The 13472-nt window shown below is 19.1% G+C and overlaps 1 long non-coding RNA gene across 1 annotated transcript in view; it reads left to right on the top strand.

Annotated features, from left to right (window-relative positions):
* The window catches only part of LOC122723533, a 43259-nt gene extending 35842 nt beyond the window's left edge, over positions 1-7417 (top strand). The window contains exon 4 of the long non-coding RNA XR_006350466.1: positions 7062-7417. This is a non-coding gene — a long non-coding RNA (uncharacterized LOC122723533). The remainder of the gene's footprint in view (positions 1-7061) is intronic.
* Positions 7418-13472: the final 6055 nt, after the last annotated feature.

A 13472-nucleotide genomic window follows, 5' to 3' on the forward strand; every position in this document is an offset into this window, starting at 1 on the left:
GTCCCTCACTTTCGGAAGCCGAAGGTTACACTTTGGGGGCTGGTTGAAAAACCCACTTTCGGCGGCCGAAAGTCAATGTTCGGCGGCCGAACATAGGGGACTTTCGTTTCTGTCCCTGACTTTCGGAAGCCGAAGGTTGTGTTTAGGGGGCACAAAAAATCCTTCTTTAAAACTTTGAGAAAACATAACTTAGGCTACAAAAATCCATTTTTCAATCCGTTTGAATTTTTATAACCTATATTTTTAGAACTTTCATTTTGATGAAAAATAATTTCAAAATCACTTCTTTTGAAAAATTTCATTTTGATCCCTGAAAGTCAAGTACTTAGAAAAATTGGCCATATCTAAAAGAACTTTTAGAAAAGAAGGAACCTTGAGCCATCACAATCAATTACTTGAAATTCACAATGAATAGAATATAACAAAGTATAAACAAAAATAATTTATTATCCCTTTCTTGTGGTATGCTTCCATATTTGGCACTTTTCACTTTTGTGACTGAAGCAATATCATTTGTTTCAATAAGGGACATGCAAGCTCAATACAAACACTCTTGGAAATAATTAGTAGCACACCAATTGTTTATTAATCATCAAAACAAGGATTAGGACATTTAGGTCCAACATATTAATTGAAAATATTTTAAGTCGGGTTGAAATTGCTAAAATTTAGATTTGTAAGTTTATATAATTTTTTATTGCAATATTAGAAAAGTATCACCTATTTTTAATTGTTATAGTATAATTTAATTATTTATAATTAGTTTGGTGTTATAAAAATATTTTTTTTAAAAAAAATATTATATATTTTCCTTGATAAATTAATTTATAAGGATTGAAGTGGATAAAAATATTTAATAAATAAGTGCTTTAAATTTATATGAATAAAAAAATTATATACAGATATTTAATGTTATAAAAAATATCAAAATATTATAAAAAAATGTTGAAATTTCATTCCGTACTAAATTGAAAATATTTGAAATTTGAATGAAATTGCTAAAATTTAGATTTTTAAGTTAATATATTTTTTTTATAATATTAGAAAAATATCACATATTATTAATTTTTTTGTATATTTTAATTATTTATAATTAAATTGGTATTTTTGAAACATTTTTTTAAAACATATTATATATTTTACCTGATAATTTAATTTATAGGAATAAAAATGGAAAAAAAATTAATAAATCAGTGCTTTAAATTTATATGAATGTATATTAAATAAAAATTAGATAGAGATATTTAACGTGATAAAAAATATAAATATTTTAAGTCGAGATTGAAATTATTAAAATTTAGGTTTTTAAGTATATATAATTTTTTATTGTAATATTAGAAAAATAACACATATTATTAATTGTTATTATATATTTTAATTGTTTATAATTTGGTTGATATTATAAAAATATTTTTTAAAAGAATATAATATATTTTGCCTGATAAAATAATTTATAGGGATAAAAATAAAAAAAAATTAATAAATTAGTATTTTAAATTTATATGAATGTATATTAAATAAAAATTATATAGAGATATTTTACATGATAAAAAAATATAAAAATTTTAAAAATAAAATACAGAAATTTCTTTATATATGTCGATCGGAAATGTTTCAAGTGGGTTAGAAATTGTTTAAATTAAGTTTTTAAGTTTATATAATTTTTTATTTTAATATTAAAAAATATCACATATTATAATTAGGTTGTTATAGTAAAAATAATTTTTAATGATTTATAATTAGGTTGTTATAGTAAAAATATTTTTTAAAAAATTAATTTTCTTAGTGATAAATTATTAAATGAGATTTTATATCTATTGATTTTACGTAAATTTTATAGTTTTAATATAGGGATGCAAAGTAACAGCGATACTTACATATATAATGTGGTTAGTTCTTTAAATTTATATAAATATATATTACTAATATAATAAATTAGTTTTTTAATATGGTTAGTTCTTTAAATTTATATAAATATATATTAAAAAAATTATATATAGATATTTAACGTGATAAAAAAATATAAAAATTTTTAAAATAAAATACTGAAATTTCTTTATATATGCTGATCGAAAATATTTTAAGTTAGGTTAAAAATGCTAAAAGTAAATTTTTAAATTTATATAATTTATATAATTATTTATAATTAAGTTGGTATTTTAGAAATAATTTTTTAAAAAATATTATATATTTACCTGATAAATTAATTTATAGGGATAAAAATAGAAAAAAATTAATAAATGAGTGCTTTAAATTTATATGAATGTATATTAAATAAAAATTATATAGAGATAATTAAGGTAATAAAAAATATAAAAATTTTAAAAATAAAATTTTGAAATTTTTTTATTACGCAAAATATTTTAAGTCGAGATTGAAATTGCTAAAATTTAGCTTTCTAAGTTTATATGATTTTTCATTATAATATTAGAAAAATAACACATATTATTAATTGTTATCATATATTTTAATTGTTTATAATTTGGTTAATATTATAAACATATTTTTTAAAAGAATATTATATATTTTGCGAAATAAATAATTAATTATTTAAAATTAGGTTGGTATTATTAAAATATCTTTTAAAAAAATATTATATATTTTACTTGATAAATTAATTTATTGGGATTGAAGTGGATAAAAATATTTAATAAATAAGTGCTTTAAATTTATACGAATAAAAAAATTATATTCTTTTACAAAAATATAAAAATATTTAATGTTATAAAAAATATAAAAATATTATAAAAAAATGTTGAAAGTTCATTATGTATGTAGATTCAAAATATTTGAAATTTGGATGAAATTGCTAAAATTTAGATTTTTATAGATATTTAACGTAATAAAAAATATAAAAATTTTAGAAATAAAATGGTGAAATTTCTTTATATATATACTGATTGAAAATATTTTAAATCGGGTTAAAATTGTTAAAATTAAGTTTTTTAAGTTTATATAATTTTTTTGTAATATTAGAAAAATATGGCATATTATTGATTATTATCTATATTTTAATTGTTTATAATTAGGTTGGTATTTTAAAAATATTTTTTTAAAATATATTTCTTTAGTTATATTTAATTAAGTGAGATTTTATATTTATTGATTTTACGTAAATTTTAAAAATTTTATATAGGGATGGAAAGAATAGCAAAAATAAATTGATATACAGTTATAGGAGTTGATTATGAAGTAATGGCGATGCAGAGATATTTAACGTGATAAATTAAAATAATAAATTAGTTCTTTAAATTTATATGAATATATATTAAATAAAAATTATATAGAGATATTTAGCGTGATAAAATAAATAAAAATTATAAAAATAAAAGGCTAAAATTTCTTTATATATGCTGATTGAAAATATTTTATGTCTAATTGAAATTGCTAAAATTTAGGTTTATAAGTTTATATAATTTTTTTATTATAATATTAGAAAAATATTACATATTTTTAATTGCTATTGTATAATTTAATTGTTTATAATTAGGTTGGTATTCTAAAAATATTTTTTTTTAAATATTATATATTTTACTTGATAAATTAATTTATAGGGATTGAATTGAATAAAAATATTTAATTTATAGGGATTGAATTGAATAAAAATATTTAATAAATAATTGCTTTAAATTTATATGAATAAAAAAATTATTTAGAGATATTTAATGTTATAAAAAATATAAAAATATTAAAACAAATGTTAAAATTTCATTACGCATGTAGATTGAAAGTATTTTAAGTTTGGATGAAATTGCTAAAATTTAAAATTTTAAGTTAATATAGTTTTTTTGTTATAATATAAAAAAATATCATATATTATTAATTTTTTTCGTATATTTTAATTATTTATAATTAAGTTGGTATTTTAAAAATATTTTTTTAAAAAAATATTATATATTTTATCTGATAAATTAATTTATAGCGATAAAAATGAAAAAAATTAATAAATCAGTGTTTTAAATTTATATGAATGTATATTAAATAAAAATTATATAGAGATATTTAACCTGATAAAAAAATATAAATATTTTAAGTCGAGATTGAAATTATTAAAGTTTAGGTTTTTAAATTTATGTAATTTTTATTGTAATATTAGAAAAATAACAAATATTATTAATTATTATTGTATATTTTAATTGTTTATAATTTGGTTGATAATTATAAAAATATTTTTTTAAAAAATATTATATATTTTGCCTGATAAAATAATTTATAGGAATAAAAATAAAAAAAAATAAATTAGCATTTTAAATTTATATGAATGTATATTAAATAAAAATTATATAGAGATATTTAACGTGATAAAAAAATATGAAAATTTTAAAAATTAAATATGAAATTTCTTTATATATGCTTATGGAAAATATTTTAAGTCGGGTTAAAATTGTTAAAATTAAGTTTTTAAGTTTATATAACTTTTTATTTTAATATTAAAAAAATATCACATACTATTTATTGTTATCGTATATTTTAATGGTTTATAATTAAGTTGATATTGTAAAAATATTTTTTTTTAAAATAATTTTCCATAAATTATTAAATGAGATTTTACATGTATTAATTTTACGTAAATTTTATAGTTGTTATATAGGGATGTAAAAAATAGTAAAAATAAATTAATATATAGGAAAATGAGTTAATTATGAACCAATTGCGATACAAAGATATTTAATATGATAAATTAATATAATAAATTAATTTTTTAAATTTATATGAATATATATTACTAATATAATAAATTAATTTTTTAAATTTATATGAATATATATTATTAATATAATAAATTAATTCTTAAATTTATATAAATATATATTAAAGAAAATTATATATAGATATTTAACGTGATAAAAAATATAAAAATTTTAAAAATAAAATGGTGAAATTTCTTTATATATACTAATTGAAAATATTCTAAATCGGGTTAAAATTGTTAAAATTAAAATTTTAAATTTATATAATTTTTTATTATAATATTAAAAAAATATCACATATTATTAAATGTTTCTATTTTATTTTGTAAAAAATATCACGTATAATTGAATGTAGCTTGGGTTACCATTTTTTGTCTAAATAATATTATTGTCTAAATAATAATATTTATCCAATAGCTACAAACAAAGTCTTTTTTTATTTTAAATATAAGCTTCAAATTTTTTTTTTACATCAGTAAATATCAAATAATTTTAATAAAGTAGAATTCTTGGAATTAAAATTCATATTTAATTATAAGAGGAAATAAAAAGTGTGTTTCAAAGAAATTTAATATAAATATTAATTAATTGAAATTAATCTTTGATAAAATAGAATATTAAATATAAATATAAATTAATATAATATCATATTAAATCAATTAAAAACATAATAATATAATAAAATATAATTAATTTAAATAGAAAATCAATCTAACCCATTAAATTAAATTTTTTATAATATTAATAATTTCTTACATTATTTTAAATTAAAGAAAATAGTGAATAAATAGAATATTAATATAATAATAATATAAGTTTTTAGTTGCTATAAATAGATATGCAAATTATAGTTTCATATTAAAAGTTAATTAAGAATTGATATATTAAATTTATAAATACTAATTAAAAGTATACATATTTTGTTTATTAATATATCGAATGTTATATGTAAATCCTTATTTAAATAGTAATTTTAAAATATTAAGTTGTTTCTTAGAATTTTATTTAAAACAATAATAAAATAAAACTTAATTATAAATAGAATTAAGTATTTTAAGTCTATATAAATTTTAAAATATTTTAAGTATAAAAATTAAAATAATTAATTAAAATTAAATAATTAATTAAATTTAATCCTGCATATTAATAGAATACTTCATATATAGAATTTATCAATTAATTATTATATACAATTTAATTTTAAGTATAATTTTAATAAATTCTCATTTAAATAGGTTTATACCTACTTTGCTTTGAGATAGATATTTTAAATGGAAAATGTTCTATTTATAAATATTAAAATGTAAACTTCGATTTAATTTTTTAAATCATTGAATAAAAATTAATTATAATAAAATAGAATTCCTAAACGTGGAATTAAAATTCATATTTAATTATAGAATGAAATAATAAAGTGTATTTCAAATAAATTTAACATAAATACAAAATAATTAAAATTAATTTTTGATTAAATAAAATTTAAATATAAATAATTTGATAAAATATAATTAATTTAAATAGAAAATCAACCTAATATTAAATTAAATTTTTTTAAGAATATTAATAAATTCTTATGTTATTTTTGAATCAATCAAAATAGTTATTGTCCTTTTTTTTCTGCTTTTATATAGTATAAATTGTTAGCTGTAAGTTATAATTTTTTATTTAAAATTAATTTATAAATATTAAAATAAAATATCTTTTAATATAATTATCATACTATAATTTGTTTTCAAAAATATAAGCTTCCATTTAATTTTTCAAACTATTAAATAACAAATAATTATAATAAAATAAAAGTCCTAAAAAATAAATTAAAATTCATATTTAATTATAAAAGAAAACAATAAAGTGTCTTTCAAATAAATTTAACATAAATATAAAATAATTAAAATTAATCTTTAACAAATTATAATTTAAATATAAATTACTTTAATCGGTTAAAATTTTATTTTGTAAATTTATATTTTTTAATAACTAATTAATAATTTTTAACTATTAAATTATTTTTTAGAATTTAATTTAAAATAATAATAAAATAAAACTTAAATATAAATAGAATAAAAATTATAGAATAGATAGATATAGATTATAGAATTACTAAATAGATAGATAGATATTATATGTATACTCTCTCTCCCGTTATGGGGTTTCATTTTTCTCTTGTAAATACAAGGTTCTTTAATGATTGTTATGACAGATCTAATCATTATCATTTTTCTATTCTCTATATTTCTCTTTTGTCCCTCTCTCTTTTCATCATTTTTAAATCCTAATTTCAATCATTTTAGTTTCATTTTTTTTTTAAATTTTATTTTTTCTTTTTTCGGCATGGCTCAACCACCAAGTGCTAATGATTTGATCATACAGCTTACAGCCCAATTAGATCAGGCGGAATTACAAGGGAGGGTCCTTATTGGTGAGGGATATGACAATACTAATGTAGGGCAACACGGAGAATGGAGATTTTGCGTAGTGGGTCGTCTCTTTTCTGATAGGGCTGTTAACTTTGATGCTTTCCAACATACAATGGCCATTGCTTGGAGACCTGATCCTGGGATGTTTGTCAAAGAACTGGACAATAATGTTTTCATTTTTTAGTTTTTCCATGCCTACGGCATTACAAAGGTTTTGAATGATGGTCCATGAACTACCTAATTAGGAGTAAATTACGTAATCATAGGGATTTGTATAACTAACAGATCTGATATATATTATTTTGTGTACATGTTTATTTTATTTCCTTAGAATAGGCTAAAATTTTAAAAATAAAAGGCTAAAATTTTCTTTATATATATTGATTGAAAATATTTTAAGTCGAGTTAAAATTATTCAAATTTTGATTTTTAAGTTTATATAATTTTTTATTGCAATATTAGAAAAATATCACATTATTTTTAATTGTTATCGTACAATTTAATTATTTATAATTAGGTTGATATTATAAAAATATTTTTTAAAAAAATATTATATATTTTATTTATAAAGATTAAAGTGGATGAAAGAAATTTAATAAGTAAGTGATTTACATTTATATAAATGCACTTTAAAAAAAATTATATAGAGATATTTAATATGATAAAAAATATAAAAATTTTAAAAATAAAATGCTGAAATTTCTTTATATATACTGATTGAAAGTATTTTAAGTCGGGTTAAAATTGTTAAAATTAGGTTTTTAAATTTATAAAATTATTTATTGTAATATTAAAAAAATATCACATATTATTAATTGTTATTTATATTTTAATGGTTTATAACTAGATTGTTATTTTTAAAATATTTTTTTAAATACATTTCTTTAGTGATATTTATTTAAGTGAGATTTTATATTTATTGATTTTATGTAAATTTTGTATATATAAGGATGAAAAAATAGCAAAAATAAATTGATATAGAGTAATAGGAGTTGATTATGAAGCAATAACAAAAATAACAAAGATATTTAATATATTAATATGATAAATTATTTCTTTAAATTTATATGAATATATATTAAATAAGAATTATATACGGATACGTGATAAAAAATATAAGAATTTTAAAAATAGAAGACTAAAATTTCTTATATATACTGATTGAAAATATTTTAAGTCGGGTTGAAATTGCTAAAATTTAGATTTATAAATTTATATAATTTTTTTATTACAATATGAGAAAAATATCACATATTTTTAATTGTTATCGTATAATTTGATTGTTTATAATTAGCTTGATATTATAAAAATATTTTTTTAAAAAAATATTATATATTTTACTTATAAATTAATTTATAGGGATTGAAGTGGATAAAAATATTTAATAAATAAGTGCTTTAAATTTATATGAATAAAAAAATTATATAGAGATATTTAATGTTATAAAAAATATAAAAATATTTAAAAAATGTTGAAATTTTATTACGTATGTAAATTGAAAATATTTGAAATTTGGATGAAATTGCTAAAATTTAATTTTTTAAGTTAATATAATTTTTTTGTTATATTAGAAAATATCATATATTATTAATTTTTCTCGTATATTTTAATTATTTATAATTAAGTTGGTATTTTTAAAATATTTTTTAAAAAATTATTATATATTTTACCTGATAAATTAATTTATAGGGATAAAAATAAAAAAAATTAATAAATCAGTGCTTTATATTTATGTGAATGTATATTAAATAAAAATTATGTATAGATATTTAACGTGATAAAAATTATAAATATTTTAAGTCGAGATTGAAATTGCTAAAATTTAGATTTTTAAGTTTATATGATTTTTTATTGTAATATTAGAACAATAACACATATTATTAATTGTTATTGTATATTTTAATTGTTTATAATTTGGTTGATATTATAAAAATATTTTTTTAAAAAATATTATATATTTTGCCTCATAAAATAATTTATAGAGATAAAAATAAAAAATTAATAAATTAGCGTTTTAAATTTATATGAATGTACATTAAATAAAAATTATATAGAGATATTTCATGTGATAAAAAATATAAAAATTTAAAAAATAAAATATTAAAATTTCTTTATATATACTGATTGAAAATGTTTTAAGTCGAGTTGAAATTGTTAAAATTAAATTTTTAAATTTATAAAAATTTTTATTTTAATATTAATAAAATATCACATATTATTAATTATTATCGTATATTTTAATAGTTTATAATTAGGTTGGTATTATAAAAATATTTTTTTTAAAAATAATTTTCTTAGTGATAAATTATTAAATGAGATTTTATATTTATTGATTTACATAAATTTATAGGAAAAGGAGTTAATTATGAAGTAACGGCGATATAGAGATATTTAATGTGATAAATTAATATAATAAATTAGTTTTTAAAATTTATATGAATATATATTACTAATATAATAAATTAGTTCCTTAAATTTATATAAATATATATTAAAGAAAATTATATATAGATATTTAAGGAGATAAAAAAATATAAAAATTTTAAAAATAAAATGCTGAAATTTCTTTATATATAAATGCTTATTGAAAATATTTTAAGTTATGTTAAAATTGCTAAAATTAAATTTTTAAATTTATATAATTTATATAATTATTTATAATTAAGTTGGTATTTTAGAAATATTTTTTTTAAAAATATTATATATTTACCAATAAATTAATTTATAGAGATAAAAATATAAAAAAAATTAGTAAATCAGTGCTTTAAATTTATATGAATGTATATTAAACAAAAATTATATGGAGATAATTAAGGTAATAAAAAATATAAAAATTTTAAAAATAAAATTCTGAAATTTTTTTATTATGCCAATTGAAAATATTTTAAGTCGAGATTGAAATTGTTAAAATTAGGTTTTTAAATTTATATAATTTTTTATTGTAATATTAGAAAAATAACACATATTATTAATTGTTTATAATTTGGTTGATATTATAAAAATATTTTTAAAAGAATATTATATTTTTTACCTGATAAAATTGTATATTAAATAAAAATTATATAAAGATATTTAACGTGATAAAAAAATATGAAACTTTTAAAAATAAAATACTGAAATTTCTTTATATACGCTGATTGAAAATATTTTAAGTCGGGTTAAAATTGTTAAAATTAAGTTTTTAAGCTTATATAATTTTTATTTTAATAATAAAAAAATATCAGATATTATTAATTGTTATCGTATATTTTAATGGTTTATAGTTAAGTTGGTATTATAAAAATATTTAAAAAAAAAATTTTTTTAATGATAAATTATTAAATGAGATTTTATATCTATTGATTTTACTCAGTTTTTATATAAAAATACAAAGAATAGTAAAAATAAATTGATATATAGGAAAATGAGTTGATTACTAAGCAATGGTGATACATAGATATTTAATGTGATAAATTAATATAATAAATTAGTTCTTTAAATTTATATGAACAATTATTATTAATCTAATAAATTAGTTCTTTAAATTTATATGAATATATATTAAAGAAAATTATATATAGATATTTAACATGATAAAAAAATAAAAATTTTAAAAATAAAATGCTGAAATTTATTTATACATGCTAATCGAAAATACTTTAAGTCGGGTTAAAATTATTAAAATTAAATTTTTAAATTTATATAACTTTTATTGTAATATTAGAAAAATAACACATATTATTAATTGTAATAATATGTCTATTTTTTAAACAAAATAATTCCATAGTGATATTTAATTAAATGACATTTTCTTTAATTAAATGATATTTAATTTAGTAAATTTTATATAGGGATGCAAAGAATAGCAAAAATAAGTTGATTATGAAGCAATAGCTATGTTGAGATATTTAAAATGATAAATTAATATAATAAATTAATATAATAAATTAGTTATTTAAATTTTTCTATAAATATAATAAAAAAATTTAAATAACTAATTTAATATCTATAAATATGTTTATAGATATTATATGTATACTCTCTCTCCCGCCATGGGTTTCATTTTTCTATTTACAAGGTTCTTTAATGATTGCTATGACAGATCTACATTGATTTTCCCTCATTCTATTATTCTCTAATCATTATCATTTTTCTATTCTCTGTATTTCTCTTTTGTCTCTCCCTCTTTTCATCATTTTTAAATCCTAATTTCAATCATTCTAGTTTCATCTTTTTCTAAAATCCTTTTTTTTTCGGCATGGCTCAACCACCAAGTCTAATGATTTGATCATACAGCTTACAGCCCAATTAGATCAGGCGGAATTACAAGGGAGGGTCCTTATTGGTGAGGGAGATGACAATACTAATGTAGGGCAACATGGAGATTTTGCGTAGTGGGTCGTCTCTTTTCTGATAGGGCTATTAACTTTGATGCTTTCCAACATACAATGGCCATTGCTTGGAGACCTGATCCTGGGATGTTTGTCAAAGAACTAGACAATAATGTTTTCATTTTTTAGTTTTTTCATGCCTACGGCATTACAAAGGTTTTGAATGATGGTCCATGGAGTTTTATGCAACACCTATTAATTTTGAAGGAGCTAAAACCACGAGAAAACCCTAGAGCTGTTGAACTAACGCATATGGAGATATGGATACAGGTGCATAATTTACATAGTTGTTTTATGTCTCAAACTATTGCTAGAACTGTTGGTGAGTATATGGAGAGTTTTGTATCATCAAATGAGAAGAACTTCACTGGTTTTTGGAAGGAATACATGCGAGTTAGGGTTAGCATAGATGTTCGTCAACCATTGAGAGGAAGATGCAGTTGTCTAAGAGGGGTGTAGATTGGTTTTGGGCGGACTTCAAATATGAAAGATTTCCCACCTTTTGTTATTTCTGTTGAGTGATCGGACATACTGATAGATTTTGTTCAAAGCTCTATGATCTACCTCCTATTTCCAGAGATAAATACATGTATGGCCCTTGGTTGCGTGCTAAGTTTAAGAAACCTTTTCAGAGTGATTCTCGATGGCTGAAGATAGAAGCCGATTATGATTCATGGATGACCGGAGGGTTGACAGGTGGTTCAAATGGTGTTCTGATGGTGATAGACCCGATGAATCAAGGGCGGGACATAAGGAGTTGAATGTGCCTCAAATTTCTTTTCAAAATTCAAAAGGGATATCGGGTCATAAAGATAAGGGTGTGATTAGTGGAGATGATGTTGGCCCTATTGCAATAAAGCACATTAGTGGAGTTAATTTAGAAGCTGATTCTCTACTAAATGTTAAAGATTTGGGAGTTAAGGTTAATGACCCAAAGAGGCATAGGCATGAGGAGCACACTAATGAAGACGTGGAATTGGTTAGTAGTGGATTTGAAGATGAGTTTGTTCCGGAGTCTGTCAATCCAACTACAAAAAATGATTTTAGGGTACTCTGAACTGGAATTGTTGTGGGCTTGGGAACCCACATACAATTCGGGTCTTATGAGACCTTATTACTCAAAACCAGCCCGAGTTTGTCTTTCTGATAGAAACAATGATCACGAAAGACAAAGTGTTTAAGGTTCGGAATAAATTAGATTTCACGGGTTCTTTTGTCGTTGACTCAATGGGCCTTAATGAAGGAGTTGCTATGTTTTGGAGGGATGTGGATAGTGTCCGGATGATAAGCTATTCAATGAGACATTGATTTGGAGGTACAGGCTGAAGGTTTTGGTCGTTGGAGGCTTTCTGGTTTTTACGGGTATCCAGGATGGAATAGATGCAGAGAGAGTTGGCAGCTCATGTGTTCTTTACTTGATAAATCAACACTTCCATGGATTATTCTTGGTGACTTTAATGATTTACTTTATGCCTCTGAAAAGGAAAGTCGCAATTCTCAACCACAATGGTTATTAAATGATTTTCGAAATGCTCTTCAATTTTGTGGTTTATTTGATCTTGATTATGTTGGTACTTAAAATGACTCGTGAAAGGCTAGATAAGGCAGTGGGTAGTATGGCATGGTCACATATGTTTTCTCAAGCAATTTTATATGTGATGGAAGCAATTAAGTCTGATCACTCTCTTTATTTCTTTCACTGTCTAATACTGTGACTCGTTATGCAGTCAAGCATTTTCGATATGAGAATGCATGGAGTTGTGAACTTGATTGCAAGCAAGTTATAAAGGAAAGCTGGGCGGTTGCAATGCCAGTTCCAATCGCTGGACGTATGGAGGATTGTGGTAAGAAACTTCAACAATGGGCCTCTTCCTTTCATAAAGATTTTAAAGATAGATTGGAAGACTGTAGACGGCGTTTAGCTCTTTTACGTCAGAATTGCAAGAATCCAAATCATCTTGATTTAAAGGAGGTTGAAGAACATTATGCTCAAT

Source organism: Manihot esculenta, chromosome 4 (assembly GCF_001659605.2).
Source record: "Manihot esculenta cultivar AM560-2 chromosome 4, M.esculenta_v8, whole genome shotgun sequence".
Taxonomy (NCBI): Eukaryota; Viridiplantae; Streptophyta; class Magnoliopsida; order Malpighiales; family Euphorbiaceae; genus Manihot; species Manihot esculenta.